The 22,911-nt window shown below is 44.1% G+C and overlaps 1 non-coding gene across 1 annotated transcript; it reads left to right on the forward strand.

The window, feature by feature from the left end:
* Positions 1–19,953: 19,953 nt before the first annotated feature.
* TRNAK-UUU lies at positions 19,954–20,026 on the forward strand. Its single transcript has one exon. It is a non-coding gene; the product is annotated as a tRNA-Lys (tRNA).
* The last annotated feature ends 2,885 nt before the right edge of the window (positions 20,027–22,911 follow it).

Below are 22,911 nucleotides of genomic sequence, written 5' to 3' on the forward strand. Positions count from 1 at the left end.
AATTCTTCTGTGCTCAGCTTTCTTTATAGTCCAACTCTCACATTCATATATGACTACTGGAAAAACCATAGCTTTGACTAGACGGACCTTTGTTGGCAAAGTAATGTTCCTGCCTTTTAATATGCTGTCTGGGTTGGTCATAACTTTCCTTCCAAGAAGTAAGGGTCTTTTACTTTCATTGCTGCAATCACCATCTGCAGTGATTTTGGAGCCCCAAAAAATAAAGTCAGCCACTGTTTCCACTGTTTCCCCATCTATTTGCCATGAAATGATGGGACCAGATACCATGATCTTAGTTTTCTGAATGTTCAGCTTTAAACCAATTTTTTCACTCTCCCCTTTCACTTTCATCAAGAGGCTCTTTAGACTTATTCTTTGACTAAATTTTTTCAGACAAAGGCAGGCTGAGGACACAGTGGGGCAAGAACTTCAGGGTCCTGCTCCATTACCAAATGAAGAACCCAGCTATGGGCCCCATCTATGACTCTAGTCTTAATTTCAGAACTGACTGGTCTTCTTCCATTAGAATCATGGCTTCACATAAGATTATCCTTCAGGGCTATTTCTCTGCACCAATCACAGCATCCTCCATTAGCTTTTTAGCCTGAGCTGTGTTTCTCTCAATATCCCTAAATCCTCCTGTGCCTCTGAACTTGGTCAGACCAGTCTTGACCCTGGAAAATACAGAAACCAGTGACCCCATCCTCCCCAACCCCACATCACCATCCCAGTACAGCAATGAAACTCCTAAAAGGGAACAATAAGGCAAAAAAAATGGAGCAGGAGCAGGATAGGAAGGGAGAGTTCACATTTATAAACAGCCTTTCCAGCCCCAGCAGTTTATAAACTACAGCTGAGCTAACTTCTTATCTGGTATCTGGGATATACCTGTCTTGGGAGGAATAAAGGAGGGAAAAGGGGGTCAAACTCTTGCTGGCAGTCATAGCTCTCCACTTTAAAGCTCTCAAACATATTTATATAAAGATCCACAGAAGAACTATTTTGAGACTCTGTCTCTATTTCCTTTCAAAGAGAAAGAGAGGTTTGGGCACAGAGGTAAAAGCTGTGTGAAAATCTCTGAAGGCTCTCACTCTAGAGGATGACACAGCAGCTGAGTACAATACTTGGAAAGAACTGGTGAGGGTTAGAAAAGAGATGGAAGCAAAATTAACCATCTCTCCCTACCTCCACCCTTCCCTTCAACCTATGAAAGTTATTCGAAGATGCTGGAAAGGTGATGCAACAGCAGCTCTTGCTCTGAATTTATTGGTCAGGCTGGAAAGAGGAGAGGAAAGGTAGGAAGTGTCTAAAGAATGACTAGAGGAAAAATTGGGTGAATTTCATGAAGGAGAGTCTTGTTAAGGACTCAGGCCCTGAAATTAGAGAGATATGGGTTCAAATCCTGGCTATGCTATCTATGAGTTATGTGACATAAGCTTTCTTTTTGCATCTATGTAATCAATTATCTACCTTGTAGAATGCCTAGAGGGTTAGCTCAGAAGATACATTTAAGTTAGCACATGCCAGCAATGGGTATTTGTTGTTATTATTATCTGAGACATTAAAACTACTCTAGACCTGATATACCACATAAAGTATACAGACAGAGAGCATATAGGAAGAAAAAGGTCCTGGGATGAGAGGGCATCAGTAGGTTTGCTGAGAAGACATGATGAACTGGTCTTGAGTTCTTAGTCCCTGGGGGAGGCATGCCCAGACCTGCCATGCTGAGAAAAGTCAGAGGAGTCCAAGACATTGTCTTCTCTCTTTCCGTTTCCCCATCAAAACTTGCCTTGATGACAGTTGTTTACAAGGAAGTCAAAATTTAAGCTAATGTACTATTCCTCCCCACCACCAAGTAAACTCCCCACTTGCCACTTGCAAGTGAACTCCTTGGTGTTTTGTTTTATTTTTTGGTAGAAATAAAGTGTTGATCAATTATTAAAGAAAATTAAGGAAGGGAAATAATAAGTAGTGAATAACAAGCAGGGAAAGTATTTGAAGGCAGGGAGCATGCATGCCCTCATTGAATCATACCCTATAGGTGGTAAGGTGTGTAGGAGCTGAGGCCAGAAGAAGGTAGACCAGATGCCCAAATCAGGGGTAGCATCTTTATAGAATCATTAAAGTCAATAAAGAGGGGGAAAGAGTGAGATGGCCCTGAAGGAAGACTGAGGAACTCAGACAATCTCCCTCTACATTTCAACTCATCACTTTTCCTTTCAACTTAGTCTATACCTCTTTCATTCTGTTTTTTATCCGGTGGCTTTGAAGTTGCCCTGTAAATATTTTTCAAATCTCATTAGGCAGAAAAACATTCTCTCTGCCCACTGAGTGAGCATTAGGCTGACATTTCTCAGTACCTAAAGTGCCCTCCTCCGTTCTCCCCACTTCTGAGCTCAGAAAACAGGCATCTGCCTACAGCAAACACAGATCTGGCTTCTGTAGACTCAGGCCTGTAGGGCAGAAAAAAAGGAGCTGCATAGAGTCCTTTTAGGATTCCCTACTTAATTAATGAACACTAGGGACAGGCTAGAGAAAACAAGCAGGGACTCCAAAGAAAAATAACAACATTAAAAAATATATATCACCACCTTGTCTTTACATAACACTTTGTATCTTCCATAATTCTTATCTATTTGCTTTCATATCTATATTAGTTTCCTGGGGCTGCTAGAAACAGTTCCACAAACTGGGTAGCTTAAAACCACAGATATTTATATTTTCACAGTTCTGAAGGCTACAAGTCTGAAATCCAGGTGTTAGCAGAGCCATGCTCCCTCTGAAGGTTCTAGAGAAGAATCTCTCCTTGCTTCTTCCTGGTTTCTTGTGACTCCTGAAATGCTTGATTTCCTTTGGTTTGGTCACTGCATCACTCCACTTTCCAATATGGCCTTCTTAACCTGTGTGTATCTCTGTACATCCCTTTCTCCTCTTAATAAAATCATCGGTCATTGGATTTAGGGCCCACTCTAATCCACTATGACCTCTTCATAACCAATTACATCTGCAGATTCTATATCCAAATAAGGTCACATGCTGAGATTCCAGGCAGACATATTTTAGAGGGACCCTGTAATTACTACCATGTTACTCCCAGAGACCTTGTCTTTTAACTAGCCCCTTTCAGGCAAGTATTCGGCTATGATCATGAGAGTGTACCTACCATTCACTCCTTCCAGTTCTGCCTCCAGCTGCTCAGTGGTAGAAACTTTCTTTCCATCCCTGCAGATCATATTCAAATATACTTACCACAGATTATGTCTTTTCAGCTAGGTTCCCCTGAAAGCAGACGCTGAAACAAAGATTTGACTAGAAGAAGTTTCTTTGGAAGGCAATCCCAGGAAGCCCTGTATGATATATGGGAGTGGAGAAAAGGGAAGGATGGGAGTCAATGTAGGGTTTGCCATTGATCAGTGAGCAACTGGGCTTCACTTTTCCTAGGCACTTCCAGGAGTGCCTGACTCCACTGACTGCCCTGACTGCCACCTGTTATTAGTTGAAGAGTGCTCCCAGGAGCACTGGCCGAAGCCACACTGTGCACAGGCTGAGCAGACTCCTGCAAAAAGAGAAAGCCCCAAGTCAGAGAGTCACAAATGCTTTCAGGAAGGAGCCAGTAGCTTATTGAGGAATCAGGAGTGTTAAGAGGATGTGGACATAGGCAAACTATGCTACATTCTACTACAACTAGGAAGACAAGTCCCTTTCTAGAGCTTTCTAGGTTCCTCTTACATAGAAAGTGCTCAATAAAAATTTGTTGGATTGAATTGGCATAGATCATCTGAATAAAGCAATGAAGAATAAAGAGGGTTCATTTAGTCATTAAACAAAGATTTGTGAAATATTTACAACATTTCACACACAGTATTAGATTTTAAAGATGGCAGCCTTGTGTAAATTTGTGCTTTGCATGGATTAACAGCCAACCAGCAAATGGTTTTCTTATCAGGGCATGCTAAATTACTCAGACGTGTCCGACTCTTTGTGATCTTGGACTTGTACTCTTCGGACTGTAGCCCACAAGGCTCCTCTGTCCATGGGATTTTTCAGGCAAAAATACTGGAGTGGGTTGCCACTTCCCCCCCCCTCCCAGGGGATCTACCCAACCCAGGGGTGAAAACCACATCCCCTATGTCTCCTGCATCACAAGTGGACTCTTTACCTGCAGAGCTGTATTGGGGCTTCCCAGTGGCTCAGATGGTAAAGAATCTGCATGCAATGCAGGAGACCGGGTTTGATCCCTGGGTCAGGAAGATCCCCTGAAGAAGGGAAAGGCTACCCATACTCCAAGAAATACTCCATATTCTTGCCTGGAGAATTCCATGGACAAAGGATCCAACCAATCCTGGCACTCATCCATTACAACCTTGAGGTCTTCCAGAACTGACCTTGCCTGAATCAGCAAATACAAGCTTTATGTGTCTCTGAAAGTGAAAATTCATGTAGCACATGGAACTGAGACTATCTTCCTATGTTCTCTCATTAACTTCTCATTCTTTCCAGTTCTCAGATTCACAAAGCAGAAAAGCCCTGAGTGGGTATTCTGGACCAGCAATGATAAACAAGTCTCAAATGTTTGCCAACCTCTGTCCTGGATTTTCACCTGTCTAGGAAGTTAACTTGGTAAATTTGAGCCTTATTACTTAGTAGACACAAAAGAACATGTTACTCTTGACATTGAGACTTTGTCCATCCATCTTACCTACACCCCAAACCATCCCACTCCAGTGGAACTTACTGCTCCTTTTAAGGAGATGTCCCATAACAGAAATCTACCCCTTGCCTAACTCCTTATTCCAGAAAGAATTATTCTCTCAAGGTCTCAATAATACAGCTTCTTTCTGCCATCATTCCAGAGTGAGTCAATCTCACAGTTTAGACAATTCCAGAAACATCCCCTCTCCCAACAGCCAAGCAGTCTAGTGAGCAACAATCCCCAAGAGTAGACTTGTCAGAGACCAGAGCAGACTCGGGCAACAGATTTTGCATTGTGTCAAATCCTGCTTCTGTCCTTGCATACTGAAGAGTTCCCTGTCTCCCTGCCTCCCTCAGTCCCTTGATGTGCGCTTTTAATATTCATCTCCTTCTCCCTCTCTGGATGTGAATTAAAAGAGCAACTTGCAAGGCAAACACGGGGAAAATAACAGATTGCTGCTGCTCATTAAAGCTCCAGCTCAAAAGAGTCTGATAAGAGCTAGGAGATTGGTTCCCCCTCCCAGTTGCGAGTGGGGAGTCCGGGGCAAGATAATTACAGCACCTTGGATCTGCTCTGAGCTCAAGGGATTTTATGGATGAAAATGAGTTTTTCTTCCTGAAGCTTTACTGTCCAGTGGAACCCCAGAGTCTAGGCTTGTCTCTCTGACATATAATCTTAGAGAATTTACTTCACTTTTCTGGGTTTCATTTTGTTTCTCTACCTGAAAATGGAAGAAAAATAAAAAAGACAAATAGTCTTCTAAGTGAACTGTAAGGCTAAATAAATGAGTAAATATGAAAGCATTTTGGAAAACTATCTCCTGTATTCATTCTCTTCCTCTTCCCCCTTTCCTCTTTCCAGCAGCAATTAAGTCTGATTAAACAACTTCCACTTAAACAAATAAAATCTTCCTCTAGCCATAGGTCCAACTTTAACTATCATCTATTTCTTTTCTCCCCTTTGAAGTCAAATGTCATGAAATGTTGTCTATATTTATCTTTGTTTTCTCACCTCCCACTCCTACCCCTCAGCTCACTACAATCTGGCTTGCATTCCATCACCCCCCTGGGGAAACCATCCTCGTCACTGACAAAAACAGACCCTGTTGCTGAAGCCAATTAATACATTTTAATTGGATTAAAATTTTCAAATATTAGTTATTATCTATGACTTTTTTTCCAGCTGGTGATTTTTTTCCTCATGTGTTTCATTCTTTTCTTGGGCATCCAAATATCACCTTCTCTAGGTTTTTTCTGAGTTAAGAATTCTTAAACACATTTCTTGGCCTCCCATTAAATGTCAGTGTTTCCAAAACCCTCTTTCATCCCTGGTTTTTTTTTTTCAGTTTTTGGTTTCTTTTGTTTGTTTGTTTGTTTGTTTGTTTGTTTGTTTGCATGGCCTGTGGGATCTTAGTTCCCCAACCAGGAATCAGACCCATGCCCCCTGCATTGGAAGCATGGAGTCCTGACCACTGGACAACCAGGGAAGTCCTCTCAGCCCTGATTTGTCTGGGCATAACTCCTGTATTACCAGTCTATATCTTCGGCTCAAATCTGTCTCCAGAGGTTTAGAATCAAATACCTAGTGGCTTACTGGATATTTCACAGGTCCTTCAGACTCAGCATCATTTTTTCCCACTCGATGCTTTCCTTTTCTGTTTCTAGTCTAGAGAACAGTAACACTATGAACCTCCTTCCCAAGCTAGAAGACTGGAAGTGGTTTGGGATTTCCCTCTCTCTTTTTGACCCCATATATCCGATCAATACCCAAGTTCACCAGTTCTTTCTCCCTTTCATCACCTTCTCCCCACCCCACCCCATCCATGTCTCCCCCACTGAAAACCACTGTTCCCATTGCTTTACCCTAACGGCTGCAACCATCTCCAAATGACCTCCTTCCCTCAGCCTTACCATCTCCCAATTTGCTCTCCACACTGCTTCCAGGACCGTCTTTCCAAAGATGCAAATCTGATCATGACACCCTCCTTCGTCAAACAGTTCAATGACCCCTCACAGTCATCAGGATAAAGCTCACTCATAAGTACGGTATGGAGGCCTTTCTTGTTCTCATCTCTCTGCTGTTACCCCTGGAGCTCTCTGTATCACTTGCCCTGTCCTTGCAGTCCCCCATGTATACTATGCACACATGCACCCCCACTCTCTCCTCTGATACATCAACATGCCCTTCCCTCTTCCAGGAATGGTTTTCCCTCTACCCCTTATCTCCATGGTCTGGCAAATTACTTTCTGTCCTTCAAAACTCAGCATAACTATCATCTTTTGGGGGAATGCTTCACAGCTGGGTTTGGGTCCCTCTTGAGTGTACCTCAGCATCCCTGTGGGTCCATCCCCATAGCAAATATCACCTGGCATCACAGCCACCTATTTACTTGTGTATCTCCCACCAGACTGAAAACTCAGTGAGGGCAGTGATTGTGCTCCTGTAATGAGCGTCTAGTCTGGTCTCAGGCATGAAATGCTTTTATCCTTAATAAAAGTAGACAGTATACTGAGGGGCGATCATTATCACTGCCTAATAAATGAGAAAACACCCAATTTGTCCTATTTGGTTGAAAGAGAAGCTGTGGCATCAACAAGAAATTGGGTGTGAGTAGAAATCAGTGGTTATTTTCACAGTCATAGAGCACAGGCTTGCCTCATTATTCTGTTCATGTCCAACTCTTTGTGACCCCATAGACTGTAGCCCACTAGGCTCCTCTGTCAGAATTCTCTAGGCAAGAATACTGGAGTGGGCTGCCATTTCTACTCCAGGGAATCTTCCCGACCCAGAGATTGAACATGGTCTCCTGCATTGCAGGCAGATTCTTTACCATCTTAGACACCAGGGAAGCTCTAATGTCCACACTTCTCTCTAAATATATTATTTCTCCCTTCAAGTGAATGCATATTTATAAGCTGCACTTGAATTGAAAAGCTAGTGAAGAGGTGCTAACATTAATTGTGTCTGGACTTGTTTAAGCTCTTTTTTTGCTTTTCATTTGACTTCTCAATTTGTGCACATTCTATCAATACTCGCTGTCTCCAGCTTACTGATGAGTAAGAAAGGGAGGAAAAGGAGTAAGGTTGTCCTGTCTTTCCCTTTCCTTCTAAGTCATCGTTTTTAATGTGAGTGGTTGGTTAATTCAGAGAAGTAACATGAACAAGGATAGGATAGGGTTCCTTAGTCATGTGTGGGCTTAAAACATCATTGAAGTCTGCTTTGGAAGCAAGTTCTAGTCCAAATGGAAAGTGTGGCTTCATGGAGGAGGGGTGAAGCTGTTAGCACCTCGAATTACTCAGCCACATACATAGCACATTTACCTTGTGTTTTCATTGAGTGTCTCACACCTCGTGACTCCGGGAAAAATCTGTGTTCAGGGGACATCACAAACGCTATAGGAAATTGGGACAGAGGCCAACACACATCACACACTACTCCTCTCACACACATTCTCTCCATCTTCCCATCAGACTTTACCTACAAAAAGCTGTAAGATAAAATCATTAAGACTTTCAAGATGGTGAGAACAGAACATTAAACCAAGCCTGGGCCGTCTGAGGGCAGTTTCTGTGCTCATAAAGCTGACCCTGCTCCTACGCCCGTCACACTGTGGCAGACACACCAAGCCAGCTCTGGACAACGCCCCTAGTTCATCTGCCCCAATCTGATCCCTCCTGGGCCCTTCCCTCTTCCTTGAGCACATCCTGGTTGATTCTCTGGCTCATTTCCCTTCAGTCTGTGTTTGGCCCTTTGGGATCAGGGCTCATGCCAATACCCCTCTCTAGGAAGTCAGATCCATGCTTGACTCTTGGGTCCTGATTTGAGCATTTCCCTCAGTGTCAGAGAAGAGTATCTCACCTTCAACCTCTGCTCCACTCGTCAGTGGTGCCAACCCTCCTCTCACTTTAGCTTCACCACCTTCTAGTCAGGGCAGGAGAATTCAAACAGGACTCAGGTGAACACACACACACACACACACACACACCCTTCACTTGACTGTTTTTCCCTTCCTATCACTTTACTACAACAGTACTTCTAAAGATCACATTACAAATTCAAAAATTGCTTACATTGGATTTCCTCGATCATTTTGGAGCCATTGCTACATTGACTAATCTTTTTCTTCCCCAAATCCTCTCCTTTGGCTTCCTTTATACTGAACTATTCTTGTTCTCCCACATTTTACTACTGTATTTTGGAGTATATCTCTTCTGCTCCTGGCTGTCAGTTTCCTTTAAGACTCAGGTCTTTACCATCACATCTTTCTCACTTTCTTAATTCCCATTCCTCTCAGCTCTTGGTCTTGACCTTCCATCAGCACCTCAACCTAAGACCACGTTCCTTCTGTGAGTCTCAGTGTCCTAGTCCATGAAACGAGAAGTCTAGACTGGTCTTATACTATTCCACTCATTTAAACCACGTGTCCTCTCACAAACCAAGTCTCCTTCCTGATGACCCTAATTCTACTGAAGCCTCAAACAGAGAGAATCAATGTTCATGTACATTTACTTTTCTCGCTAACCAAGAAAGTAAGGGACAGAGCTTTTTTTGTACATTAGGATCCAAACGTACAGATCCTTTTTCTCTTTTACATTGGGATCCTTTATCTGGAGTCCTAGGTGAGTTTTCTACTCATTCAGATTTTCAAAATAAAGAACACAACAGTGGGAGGAAACCTCAGGTCACAGCATACATCTCAGCAGGCAGATTACAGATCTGTAGCTTAATCAATCCATCTGGCACAGCTTAAGCAATAAGACTATGTTTATACATCTATTTGTTACCCTTCTGGTCTGTTTATTTCCCAAGGAGTAGCTGATTTACTCAACTCCAGTCTTTGAAAGATTTAATTCTTTCCTGATGAGTGACAAGTCTCATCCCAACGGATCCTTTCTGCAACCAACTCTTCCTAAAGCCAATAATCCTCTAGCTTCCTCCTCTACAACTTTTAAGTGAGCCTTTTCTGGAACCTCTCCATGGCCTACTACATTTGCCTGAACCTGAATTCCATCAACCCCCTTTTTACCCAGTATTGTTGACAACCAGTATTGTTTTCCTGGTCTTACAGTTATTAATAACTCAATAAACCATCCTAATCATGAAATCAACAAGTATAAATTATAGTTTTTTATTGAAAACTACAACCCCCGCTTTTTTTTAATTTACAGGGAGGAAAAAGAGCATATTTGGTGATTAGTTTCAGATTGAGGAGGTAAATTTTTTCAAAATCATAATCACATTCAAATTATGAGTCATTGAGGGCTCATTAATTCTCTCAACCCTTCTCCTTCATTCTCTGTGTCAATCAGCCACATAGGTCTGGTGACCTTCCCTTCAAACCATTTCTTTCTGCACCCATTCCTTTCCATTCTCAGGGTATCTACAGGGATCTTTGGCACAGCTCCTTTAACTTCTCTCCTTGTCCCTAGTCTCTTCCTGGGCTCACCCTGCAGACCCCAGGCAGAGTGATCTTCCTCAGACATGGCCCACCTAATGTCCCACCCTTGGTCCAGCATCTTCACTACTTGGCTTCCCAGGGTACCCAGGACTGAGTCCAGTCTCTGCCCCTGGCTACAGCAGGAACCAGTGAGTGAAATGGTAGGAAAAGCATGAGTTTGGAACCAGACAAATGAGGCAGTGATTCCAGCTCTACCATGGCTATCCTGGGATACTTAACCAAAGAGCCCTATGATTCTGGAATACTTAACCTCTTGGAATCTCAGTTTTCTATTAAATGGAAATAATGATATACAGTTTTCATTATTTGGGGAATAATTAAAAGGAATGATATATGTAAAATGTTTAGTGAGCAGTGCTTCTAAAGCTCTAGTTGGAGCACAACCAGTAGAAGCTCCCACTACCTGCCTTCCCAAGCCCTCATCCTGACACTGAATAGAGGTCTGCCTTGTGCCCCTCTTCAGATGGTTCAGGTAGATCCACTTCCTCTCTGCAGATAGATAAAGACCTTTTGAAGGCAGGGGCCATGATTCGTATTTCTTTGAAATCCCCAAGAAGGCACACTCTGGGAGCTCAATAAATATTCATGGAATCAAAAAGAAGGCTGCAGGTGTGGTATCATTATGTTGGGGGAGGGAGGGCCATGTTTGGGGAGCTTCCCATCTCGGCAGTGTTTTTCTGAGGCTGAAATTATAGGAAAGTTTCCACTTCCGTAGTACTCACTGACCAGTCCAGGTAGCAGAGGCATGGGGTTGGGCTGCGAGGCAGAGAAACAGAGCCTGGAAGCAAGCATTCATCGATATATGCTCTGTCTTCGTTTGCCTGATTTCAGGTCTCCTCTCTGAGTGGAGTTCCCTGGGGGAGCAGCATCTCTTTCTCCTCCTTCCCTTCCATCTCTCACCAAGATGCTGGCAGGGCATGTTGAACATAATTTGGGAAGAAGAGCTTGTGTTGTACAGCATGGTACATGATTAATAGGATCCCTGGGGTAACAGGACCCCTCCTAATAGTCCCTGGTGGCTCAGCTGGTAAAGAATCTGCCTGCAATGCAGGAGACTCCGGTTCAATTCCTGAGTCGGGAAGATCTGCTAGAGAAGGGATAGTCTACCCACTCCAGTATTCTTGGGCTTCCCTAGTGGCTCAGCTGGTAAAGAATCAGCCTGCAGTGTGGGAGATCTGGGTTCAGTCCTTGGGTTGGAAAGATCCCCTGGAGAAGAGATCCGCTACTGACACCAGTATTCTGGCCCGAAGAAGTCCATGGGGTAGCAAAGAGTTGGACACGACTGAGTGACTTCACTTGGGAAAGCAGAGACCTGTTTTATTTTTGACTCGTGTGCCTGTTTTTCAGAAGGTTGTGTGGTAGCATCAAAAGATTCTATAAACTGTTGGTCAGGACAATGGTTCTAAACTTGGTTCTCACCAGATGGCTGCCTTCAAATCCATTCCTGCTAGTGACTGTGTCAAGGCACCGTTTAGGAAAGAGGGTCCAGTCAGGAAAATGCATCCATGTCACAAAATTCAATAGAAGAAACTTAAAGAGAGGTTGTCTGTAATTGTTTAGTCACTAAGTCACGTCTGACTCTTTGTGACTCCATGTTTGCAGCACACCAGGCTTCCCTGTCTTTCACCATCTCCTGGACTTTGCTCATCAGCACTATATACTGTAGGAAGTTAAAGGATCATAAAGGAGGATGAAGCAAGCTGTAGGAAGCACCTACCAACTCCGGGCTGCAGAGAGAGGGAGGGTGTGGTGTCACCTCATCCCATGGGCAAGACCATCCTGTGGATAGAGGAGCTGGAACTAAGATAGAGCTGCCAGTGGTGTCCAGGGTCATAGAAGAGATGCAGACTGTCCTTAACTCTCCTGCTCAGACTAGCAATCAGGCCTCCTGAATTCTCTTGGTCTTCAGTCTCCTGCCAGTGCCTCTCATTCTCTCAGAAGCCAGAGGACAAAGGAACCTGGGACACGTCATTCTCAGGGGTTGGCCCCTGTGGTGCAGAGCCAAGCAGGGGACAAGCACTGGACGATAAATACCAAAGGCTAGTATAGGGCTGTGGCCTGACTACCCCCATTGTCTCCACCAACCCCCACAGCCACTCCCAAAAAGCAATCTAATTTTAAAAAATGCCTTCTATGAAATTTCATCTTTAATATAAGCCTGCTAGCTCCTTCTTCCAATCAAGATGTCACCCTCAAATTTCTCCATGGAAGTCCTAAAGCTGGGGCCTTCCCTACCATCTCCAGCCTCACTCTACTGGCCTATAAAGTAAGAAGGGTAATGAGACTTCAAAATTCTCTTATTTCATTTACTCCCCAGAACACTTCAGGCTCAACTGTCCCAGCCTGACTCTGGCAAAACCTCAGCTCTCAGTTTCCATGTGAAGCTGGACTTGGCCAATAATTTTTCATGCGACTCTTGAAGGTCACAGAAGTTGGAGGTTTTCAATTATGAGAAGGCTAGGTGCAAGAACGGCAGGGAGCTGCCAGGAAATGACAAGTGGTCGGCACAGTCTTTTTAGGCTGGGGCATGTTCCAGCTGCAGTGATAAATGTGCTCAGCCTCCTTCGGTTGGCACCAACCTGTCAGCCCTTGATAAAGAGCTCACCAAACACTGTGCTAATATGAACAAGAATAAATGGGATAGGATTTCAGCTCCATTTGAAACACACTGCCTGGGAGTAATCTGAACAGGCAAGGTGAGGAGACAGGTCCTGAAGGACAGGAGTCGCCTATGTGTCATTCCTGCTGTGTCTAGTGAGTTTCCCCTCCTGTCCACTCAATTTCCCTAAAGTAATCAGTCCTGGTTATCTCAGCAACCTTGGGACTCCTTGGGCAATAAATGACAAGAAGACTGTGAATATGCTATCCTCAAACCTGCTTCCCAGGTGGCACTAGTGGTAAAGAACACACCTGCCAATGCAGGAGACATAACAGACTTAGGTTTGATTCCTGGATCAGGAAGATCCCCTGGAGGAGGGCATGCCTACCCACTCCAGTATTCTTGCCTGGAGAATCTCATGGACAGAGGAGTTTGGCGGGGTACAGTCCGTGGGGCCAGAGTCAGTCTCGTATGCGACTCAGCACGCATGCAAACCCAGAGCAGACACCAGGGGGCGCCTTGGCTGGAAACGGACAGAAGGCCTTGAAAGCCTTTGGGAGAATTTCGGCGTGTTTCTGAAAACAAAGTGAAAGTGAAAGTCGCATCCGACTCTGCGACCCAAAGGACTATATCAGTTCAGTTCAGTCGCTCAGTCGTGTTCGACTCTATGACCCCATGAACCGCAGCACGCCAGGCCTCCCTGTCCATCACCAACTTTCGGATTCCACCCAAACCCATGTCCATTGAGTTGGTGATGCCATCCAACCATCTCATCCTCTGTCGTCCCCTTCTCCTCCTGCCCTCAATCTTTCCCAGCATCAGGGCCTTTTCAAATGAGTCAGCTCTTCGCATCGGGTGGCCAAAGTATTGGAGTTTCAGCTTCAGCATCAGTCCTTCCAATGAACACCCAGGACTGATCTCCTTTAGGATGGACTGGTTGGATCTCCTTGTGGTCCAAGGGACTCTTAAGGGTCTTCTCCAACACCACAGTTCAAAAACATCAATTCTTCGGGGCTCAGCTTTCTTCACAGTCCAACTCTCACATCCATACATGACCACAGGAAAAACTATAGCCTTGACTAGACGGACCTTTGTTGACTAAGTAATGTCTCCACTTTTCAAAATGCTGTCTAGGTTGGTCATAACTTTCCTTCCAAGAAGTAAGCATCTTTTAATTTCATGGCTGCAATCACCATCTGCAGTGATTTTGGAGCCCAGAAAAACAAAGTCAGCCACTGTTTCCACTGTTTCCCCATCTATTTGCCATGAGTCCATGGAATTTTCCAGGCCAGAATACTGGTGTGGGTAGCTATCCCCTTCTCCAGGGATTTTCCCAACCTAGGGTCTCCCACATTGCAGGCGGATTCTGTACCAGCTGAGCCACAGGGGAAGCCCAAGAATACTGGAGTGGATAGCCTATCCCTTCTCCAGGGGATCTTCCCACCCGGGAATTGAACCAGAGTCTCCTACATTGCAGGCATATTCTTTACCAACTGAGCTATCCTGGAAGCCCTGTTCTGAAAACAAGGAAGCCATCAAGTGCTTGTGAAGAAGAGAGTTATGTGATTATAGTAGTCTTTTCAAAGAAGCTCTGGGGCACCATGCTGCTGGGTGGACTGCAGGGGGTGGGGGTGGAGAAGACAGAGATGGAAGGACCCTTAGGAAGGCTGTTCAGAAGTCCAGCCAAATGGTGAGGTAACCCATTTCAGGGTAGGGACCTGACTGTGGGTAGGGGAAGAAAACATCTGCTGTGAGGAGACTGCTGGAAGTTTAGGACAGTTGAGCACTATGGAACAGTGGTTTCCAGGTAACCCACAAGTTTTGAGGTCCATAACTATATTGACTGAACATAAATGGGAGAGAATGTGTTTTTGTTTTGTTTTGTTTTTTATGCTGGGTGCTAGACTTGTCAGGTTTAGATGGACAGTGAGATTTATAAATAGATATTCACACCAGGCATTGGACCCTGGGGTAAGAGGACAGGACTACAGCAAAAGATTTATTCATCGTAGAGGAGATGGATGAGGCTATGAGACTCCGTGGACTTCAGCCCACCAGGCTCTTCCGCCCATTGGATTCTCCAGGCAAGAATACTGCAGTGGGTTGCCATTTCCTGTTCCAAGGGATCCTCCTGACACAGGGATTGAAACTGCGTCTCTGGTGTCTCCTGCATTATAGGCAGATTCTTTACCACTGTGCTACCTAGGAAGCCCTCTTAATGAAGAGATAATAGAAATAGAAAAATAAAGCTAGCCTGGTACCCATCAAAGAATAAGAAGGATTTCCACATCATGTGGTTCCCAAGTTGACAACTTCAGTCTCCCCAAATCTCTAGAGATCATTTTTTCACCCACCAGTGTCTTCTCTTTTGCTATTCGCCTCACGATATGAGCCACACCAATACTATAGATGTGTATTATTGCTTCCAGGGGAGGCCTAGGAGGGTGAGATATTGCATTTGGGCCTCTGAGGATTAACAAGAGGATTTTTCTTGCAGCAATCTACCTATCTGACCAGGTGATTGAAGGAAGGGCGAAGTCAGCTTCCTGAGAAACCTCAAAGTAAAATGGACATCCTAAGTGTGACCTGGCCTCCTGCCATTCTCCCTGGGTGTGTGTGGGGGAGTGAGGGGTGCAGTCCAGATGCCAGCCGGCACCAGGACGACAGCCCACTTCCTCCCCTTCTCCAGGCGAAATGTAGTGGATCACATCTCTGAGTAATCTGCGATTTCAAGAGCAAGAGGGAGAGGATTTTAATCTTCAGGGAAAAGAAAAAATCAAACAGATTAAAACTCAAATCCCTCCAGAGGGAACCACATATCAAGGGGATCAAACAGCACCTGAGCCTCAAGGATACTGTTGTGCTCAGGTCAGGTAAGGACCTGCTCAAAAAGCTAATGTGGTTTGATATATCTCTTTTGGGTGGTTTTGGTTTTATCCCTGAGTGGATCATGGTGTGGGTTTAGGAATGGGAAGTCTCCCTAGGATTTGGTGGAAGAAAGGAAACCAGCACAAAGCAATCTGGAGGTACCCTTGTCTGGTCTGGCTTCTCTCAGTTTTCCAGGAAAAGCTTTCCCGTTCATTCCTTTCTGTCTGATAGGCAAATCCCTACTCATCAATTAGTACCCCTCTCTGGATCCAGAATGGTTGGGTTCAAATCTAAGCTCTGTTTGTTTATGTGTTCAACTCTCAAGCCAGACTCAGCCCCTAAAAGGAAAGCGCTATATCCTGTTTTCCTTTGAACCCTCTGGACTCAGCACAGTGCCTGGCATCAAGGGGGTTCTCAACAAACACGTGATGAATGAGTTACTGGGAGGCTAAGAGCATCAACTCTGGAACCAATCTGCCTGGGTTTGAATCCTGGTCCTAATGTGTTTTGACTGTGTAACACAGGGCAAGCTTCTTAACTTCTCTGTGACTTTTACAGATGACTTTCTTCATCTGTAAAAAGGGATAATTACAGCACCAGATATCTCATAGGGCAAATGTGAGGATGAAGTGGGTTTCGTATATACATAATATTTAGAAGAGTGATTGGCACAAGGAAGGTCCTCAGTAAACACTAGCTATTATTGCTAGCAGCACTTTCACTGGCCCCTCAATGAATTATTAGCTGCTTTTTTAAATTTTTTAATTGTTTATTTTATTATTTATTTATCTAGCTGCTCCAACTTTTAGCTGCAGCGTATGAGATCTAGTTTCCTCACCAGCGGTCAAACTCAGGCCCCCTGCATTGGGAGCTCAGAGTCTTAGCCACTGGACCACCAGAGAAGTCCTAGCTGGCTTTTTTTTGTTAAAGAGCTGCATGTTAAACATAATGGGTTGGTTAATAATTTCTCTTCAACACCACGGTTTGTGAGGAATTTATGTTTAGATGAGTTAATAATCACACAAACAAATTATAATTCAAGATTTCCTACTTATTTTGGTCCAAACATAAAATAAGAGCCAAATTGGCTCATTTATCTCTGCTCCAGGAAGGCCCCGTGGTCATGAAGGGAACCACTCACCAAGAAGTGCCACCAAAAAGGAATTTGTTTTTGAACCACAGTGATTGGACTATTTTTCAGCCTCTGTTTCAGGTGATACATTTTTACTTTGTTTTAAGAAAGAAAAGGAGGAGGTTTCAAGGGGGGAAAGTGTAGGAAGTGGCAGAAGGCAAACACTGCAAGATGTATGGGAAGTGAATGCCCGTGAGAACAGAGGCGTGAGCCACCAGATCTAGTTCAAGGCCAGGCCACTACCAGCAGCAGCCTCCACTGCTGGGACTTTAATGTCAAGGTTACAAGGAAAGCTCACTTACCCCGGAATACGGTAACCCGACTGGTCATCTGTGCCATGCTGCCAGCTGTGCACATTCATACAAGCATCTCAAAGTCAGGGACCAAGACTAACTTCTCTGTGTCTTCTGTAGAAATAATGATAATAGCTATCATTTAGGGAATATTTGGGATTCTCTGGTGGCTCAGACAGTAAAGAATCTGCCTGCAATGCAGGAGACCTAGATTCAATCCCTGGGTCAGGAAGATCCCCTGGAGAAGGAAATGGCAACCCACTCCAGTATTTCTGCCTGGAAAATCCCATGGACAGAAGAGTGAAAAGTGAAAGCTACTTTCACTTTTCATGGAGTATTTAGAAAGTGCCAAATATGCTAAACACTGAACATAGATTGCCTTCTTTTCTCTTCGCAAAACCCTGTGAGGAAGAGTCCCAGCCCTGTTTTACAGATGCATCAGCAAAAACACAGAGATTTGCCCTTGGACACAAGCTAATCAGGCTTTGAACTCAGAGAATGTGATCGTAGTGCTCTGTGCTTACACACAACACTCGCTGCTTTGTAGGATGGACTGTACAGCAGCAGCCTCTTAAAAATTTTTTCATTTGCTGGATGAATAAATGAATGCATGAGGTTGCTGTAAGATAGAATCTAGAATTTATCCTTAGAATCTCCCCCACTGGCTCTGGTCTCCATGAATAGATACCTGTGGTAGGTAGGTTTCTCCTTTTCCAGGCTTTATTTTAGATGATTAAAACAATACCAGGTGGTGCTAGTGGTAAAATCCTGGTTGCCAATGCAGAAGACGTAAGAGACACGGGTTCGATCCTTGGGTGGGGAAGATCCCCTGAAGCAGGGAATGGCAATCCACTCCAGAGCATCCCCATGGACAGAGGAGCCTGGCAGGCTACAGTCCATAGGGTTTCAAAGAGTCGGACATGACTGAAATGACTCACCTTGCCCCAAAGCAATACTTTGGACTGTGGATCCGCCCTGGAATCTACCTCTAGCTGAGCACACTAGTACAGGGGTAGTGGCCCCACACTGCCAGATTATGCCTGCTGGCCTGTCCTCTGGAATTTTATAGTGACATCAGTTTTAGATTGAGAATCTACATAGCAGTCATGGAATCTTTCAAATTGCAGGTTCCTGAATTTCTCAAAAATGAGGCAGAGTCCCAGCCCCATTTTACAGGTGCATCAGTGAAAACACAGAGATTTGCCCTTGGACACACAGCTAATCAGGCTTTGAACTCAGAGGACGTGACCCTAGTGCTCTTGTGCTTACACTCGACACTCGCTGCTTTGTAGGATGGACCGGATAGCCGCAGCCTGTAAGTCACCATTTTTGAGAAAACCAAGCCAGGCTCCTCTGTTCATAGAATTCTCCAAGCAAGAATACTGGAATGGGTTGCCATTTCCTACTCCAGGGGATCTTCCTGATGCAGGGATCGAACCTGTGTGTCTTGCATTGGCAAGCGGATTCGTTTTGCCACTGCGCCACCTGGGAAGCCCTTTGAGAAAGCTGCAGAATCCTTAACCTGCTCTGAGAGACTGTATTTCTCCTTTGCTCTCTGGGAACAACAATGGCTTTCAAACTATTTCAAGCTAAACTTCAAAGACATAATCATGGACAGTCTGTGGGGGCCAAATAGAAAGCAGGTCATTAGGACCTAGAAGCACCGGCTAGAGCCAGCTACCCTGACAGATAGTCTGACGACAATAAAAGCCATAGGATTCCTAATGAAAAATGAGGACTCACCCCAGCTCCCCTGCCTCCTGCATCATCAGCCACCAAGCTGTGCATGGCTCTGTGCCAGGGGTGTCCCACTTCCCTCCCCCAGCCTACAAATAATAAGCATTTGGTCCATCCACCATGTTGGGGAGGGGTAGGCAAGCCCTCGTGCTGGAAATTCACTAGCTGAAGAATCACAGCTTTGTATCAGCTCCATCTCCCAGGGCTGTGCAGATCTGCTCCTGTTTACATTCCAGCAGCTGGGCACAATCTCTTTCCTCACCACTGAAAATGATTTGGGAGGGAAATAAACAATGGAATTTGCCATATTAATATTCTCTGCACCCTGCAGGATGTGGGGTGCATACTAAGCAATGTTGAAAGCTCATCCACCAGGATCCGGAGGCGAACGTGGGCTCCAAAGGGTGAGAAGGAGCTGGTCTAAAAGAGAAAGCCCCTCAGCTCACTTTTATTCTAATTTCTGAAACTGGCTGGAGAGGTGGGCTGGTCATTCCAGCTGGGGTCTGGTAGTGACTGAGTCCCAAGCCTCAGTTTGGGGCAGGAGTCAGCAGCTCAGGGCCACAGAGGAAAGAGGCCCTTTCAGGCTTATTGAAAAGCTTAGTAATAATAAGATTGGCTATTTATTAAATACTCACTATGAATCTGTGTTAAATCATTCACAAATATTTATTTAAATTTAATTTAAATAAATAAATTTAATAATTTATTTTAATAATTTAAATAAATAAATTAAATTGATTATTTAATTTTAAAGTTATATTAATTACAAAATGTTCATGCTCATTATTTTTAAAGTAATATAGATGAACAAAATGAAAAAATAAATCCATTGTAATCCCATCTCCCAAAGATAATCAGCATTAATGTTTGGCGTGTATATCAAACAGCAAGGAGGTATAGATATTATGCATGAGGTCAAATATCTAGATAAAAAGCCACTACACTGGTAGCAATCTGAACTCCAGTTCTTTCATTTGATGAATGTTTATTGAGAACATAAACTGTGTTCTAAGAATCAGGATTACAGATCCTTAAGGAATAAGGCAGACAAGATTTTTGTTGCCATGAACAAAATTTAGTGGGGGAACTAATCAATTCACAAACAAATGATCACTGAAAATGGCAAGTGCCACAAAGAAAAGAAAAATGAGACACCCTCACATTGTTAGAGCCTGGGTAGCTCAGTTGGTAGAGCATCAGACTTTTAATCTGAGGGCCCAGGGTTCAAGTCCCTGTTCAGGCACTAAGTTCCTATGTTTTCTTGGGCCAGAGAATACTAAACTTGGGCTTCCCTCATGGCTCAGAGGGTAAAGAATCTGCCTGCAGTGCGGGAGACACAGGTGTGATCCCTGGGCCAGGAAGATCCTCTGGAGGAGGAAATGACAACCCACTTCTATATTCTTGCCTGAAAAATCCCATGGACAGCAGAGCCTGGTGGGCTACAGTCCAAAGGGTTACAGAAGGTCAGGCACAACTGAGCACCTTCCAAATGGGGAAGGTAATAACTTGGAATAGGCCAAAGAATGACTTTTTGCAGAAACAACATTTCAATTGTTTAAAGAAACATTCAAACTGTACTTTTTTTTTAAGCAAATGCTAATACACTTAGACCTCCAAAAATCCTATGATGTAGGTATTATTATCACACCTATCACAGATGGGGAAACTGGGGCACAGAGAGGCTGAGTACCTTTTCCAAGGTCACACAGCTAGAAAGTGGTGAAGCCCAAGATCTATTGATCCAAGCAGGTTGGCTCTAAAGTCATGCTTGTGACCATTCCCCTTCACTGCCTCTGTTTGAACTGAGATCCGAATAATAAGGCTTCATCCATGCAAAGATCTGGAGGGAGTACTCAAACAGAAGGGACAGCAGGAAAAAAAACAAGGAAGTAGAAATTGTGCTTGGCATGACTGACTACCAGAGAGAATAATCAAGCTAGATTATGCAGGGCCTCGTAGCCCAGAGGAAACCCTTTGGGTTTTATCTCAAGAGTAATAGGAAGAAATTGGATATTTCCATCAGAGAAGTAACTTGATCACGTTTACATTTTAAAGAGATTCCTTTGTCTGTTGAACAGAGAACAGAATTTAGGGGTTGCAAATCAGAATGGATGCATGGACCTGGAAAGGGTTCAAACTAAAGGTCAAAGTAGCTTGCACAAGGATAATAGCCCAAGAAATGGAGAGAAATAGAAAAATTTGGCCAATTTAAAGTTATACTTTCCCTCTTTAAATCTCACTCACTGCCTTAGAGAAAAGCATTGTGGAAAAAGTTTCTTGCTAAACAAAGGAAGGCCACCTTGTGGGGTTGCATTGGAGGCATAAAAATATGCCTTAATCTGAGGGGCTGGTCCTTTATAAATCATGAGCTGGAATCAATGCAAGAGTTTGTCATAAAGGTACAGGAAATAATACCTAACACCAAGTGAATAGCTAATGTGTTCCAGGTGCCATTCCAAGTTTTTTCCATATACTAACTTATCAACTCCTTATAATAATCCTATGAGAAAGGTGTTGTCATTCATCCCACTTTACAGACAGGTTAAGTCAAACCTACTCAAGGCCACAAAGCTGGTAAATGGCAGAGCTGAGTTTTCAACCCAGGCAGGTTGAATTAGAGACCATGGCTGTTAGCCATGACACTGACCTGCTTTTGAGAGATATCCACTAATCCAGCCCACAGGCCTAGGGAGCTACCAGATGGCAGATGGGCGTGCACACAGCAACAGCAGCAAGGGCCTTCCATTATTTTCTAAGATTGGTTTGGGCGTTAAGAAAAGAAAAGGTACAGATGATCCTTCTTTCCATGCTGGATTTCACATAAACCCCATTCATGCGACCACAGTCCAGGCCACCAGGAAGGAGAGGGAGCTCTCCTCATCCAGGAAAGAGAGGAAGCAACACCTGAGGCCAACTGCATATCAAGGCTTTAAAGCTGGGTACCAGGCCTGGTTCCAATTTGGGAAAGGAATACTTCAAGGCTGTATATTGTCACTCTGCTTATTTAACTTATACGCAGGGTACATCATGTGAATTTCCTGGCTGGATGAAGCACAAGCTGAAATCAAGATTGCCAGGAAAAATATCAATAACCTCAGATATGCAGATTACCCCACCCTTACAGCAGAAAGAGAAGAAGAACTAAAGAGCTTCTTGATGAAAGTGAAAGAGGAGAGTGAAAAAGTTGGCTTAAAACTCAGCATTCAGAAAACTAAGATCTTGGCATCCAGTCCCATCACCTCATGGCAAATAGATGGGGAAACAATGGAAACAATGACAGACTTTATTTTGGGGGGCTCGAAAATCACTGCAGATGGTGACTACAGCCATGAAATTAAAAGACACTTGCTCCTTGGAAAGTTATGACCAACCTAGACAGCATATTAAAAAGCAGACATTACTTTGCTGACAAAGGTTGGTCTAGTCAAGGCTATGGTTTTTCCAGTGATCATGTATGGATGTGAGAGTTGGACTATAGAGAAAGCTGAGCCCCGAAGAATTGATGTTTTTGAACTGTGGTGTTGGAGAAAACTCTTGAGAGTCCCTTGGACCTCAAGGAGATCCAACCAGTCCATCCTAAAGAAAATCAGTCCTGAATATTCATTGGAAGGACTGATGCTGAAGCTGGAACTGCAATACTTGGGCCACCTGATGCGAAGAACTGACTCTTTGGAAAAGACCCTGATGCTGGGAAAGATTGAAGGCAGGAGGAGAAGGGGACAACAGAGGATGAGATGATTGGATTACATCACCGACTCGATGGACATGAGTTTGAACAAGTTGATAGACAGGGAAGCCTGGCATGCTGCAGTCTATGGGTTTGCAAAGAGTCAGACACGATTGAGTGACTGAACTGAAATGAACTGACCAGGCCTAGGCAACTTGGATGGAGAGTCTCAAGGTGGCAAGTCAGGAGATATGAGGAGATCAATTTGACAATAAACTGGCAACTATTCAACTGACTGCCCAAACTCTAGGCCATGGGAGTAGCTTTGTAAATTTTTATTGAAAAAAATGAATAAATGCATGAAGTAGACCCCAGTCAAAAGTGCAGATGGCGGGTGCTTTTTGGCATGGCAGCCAGAGCCCACGTTAACCCTGTTACTCTAGATTCATTCTCTTGTCCCC

The sequence above is a fragment of the Bubalus bubalis genome, chromosome 6 (assembly GCF_019923935.1).
Source record: "Bubalus bubalis isolate 160015118507 breed Murrah chromosome 6, NDDB_SH_1, whole genome shotgun sequence".
In the NCBI taxonomy this organism is placed as follows: Eukaryota; Metazoa; Chordata; class Mammalia; order Artiodactyla; family Bovidae; genus Bubalus; species Bubalus bubalis.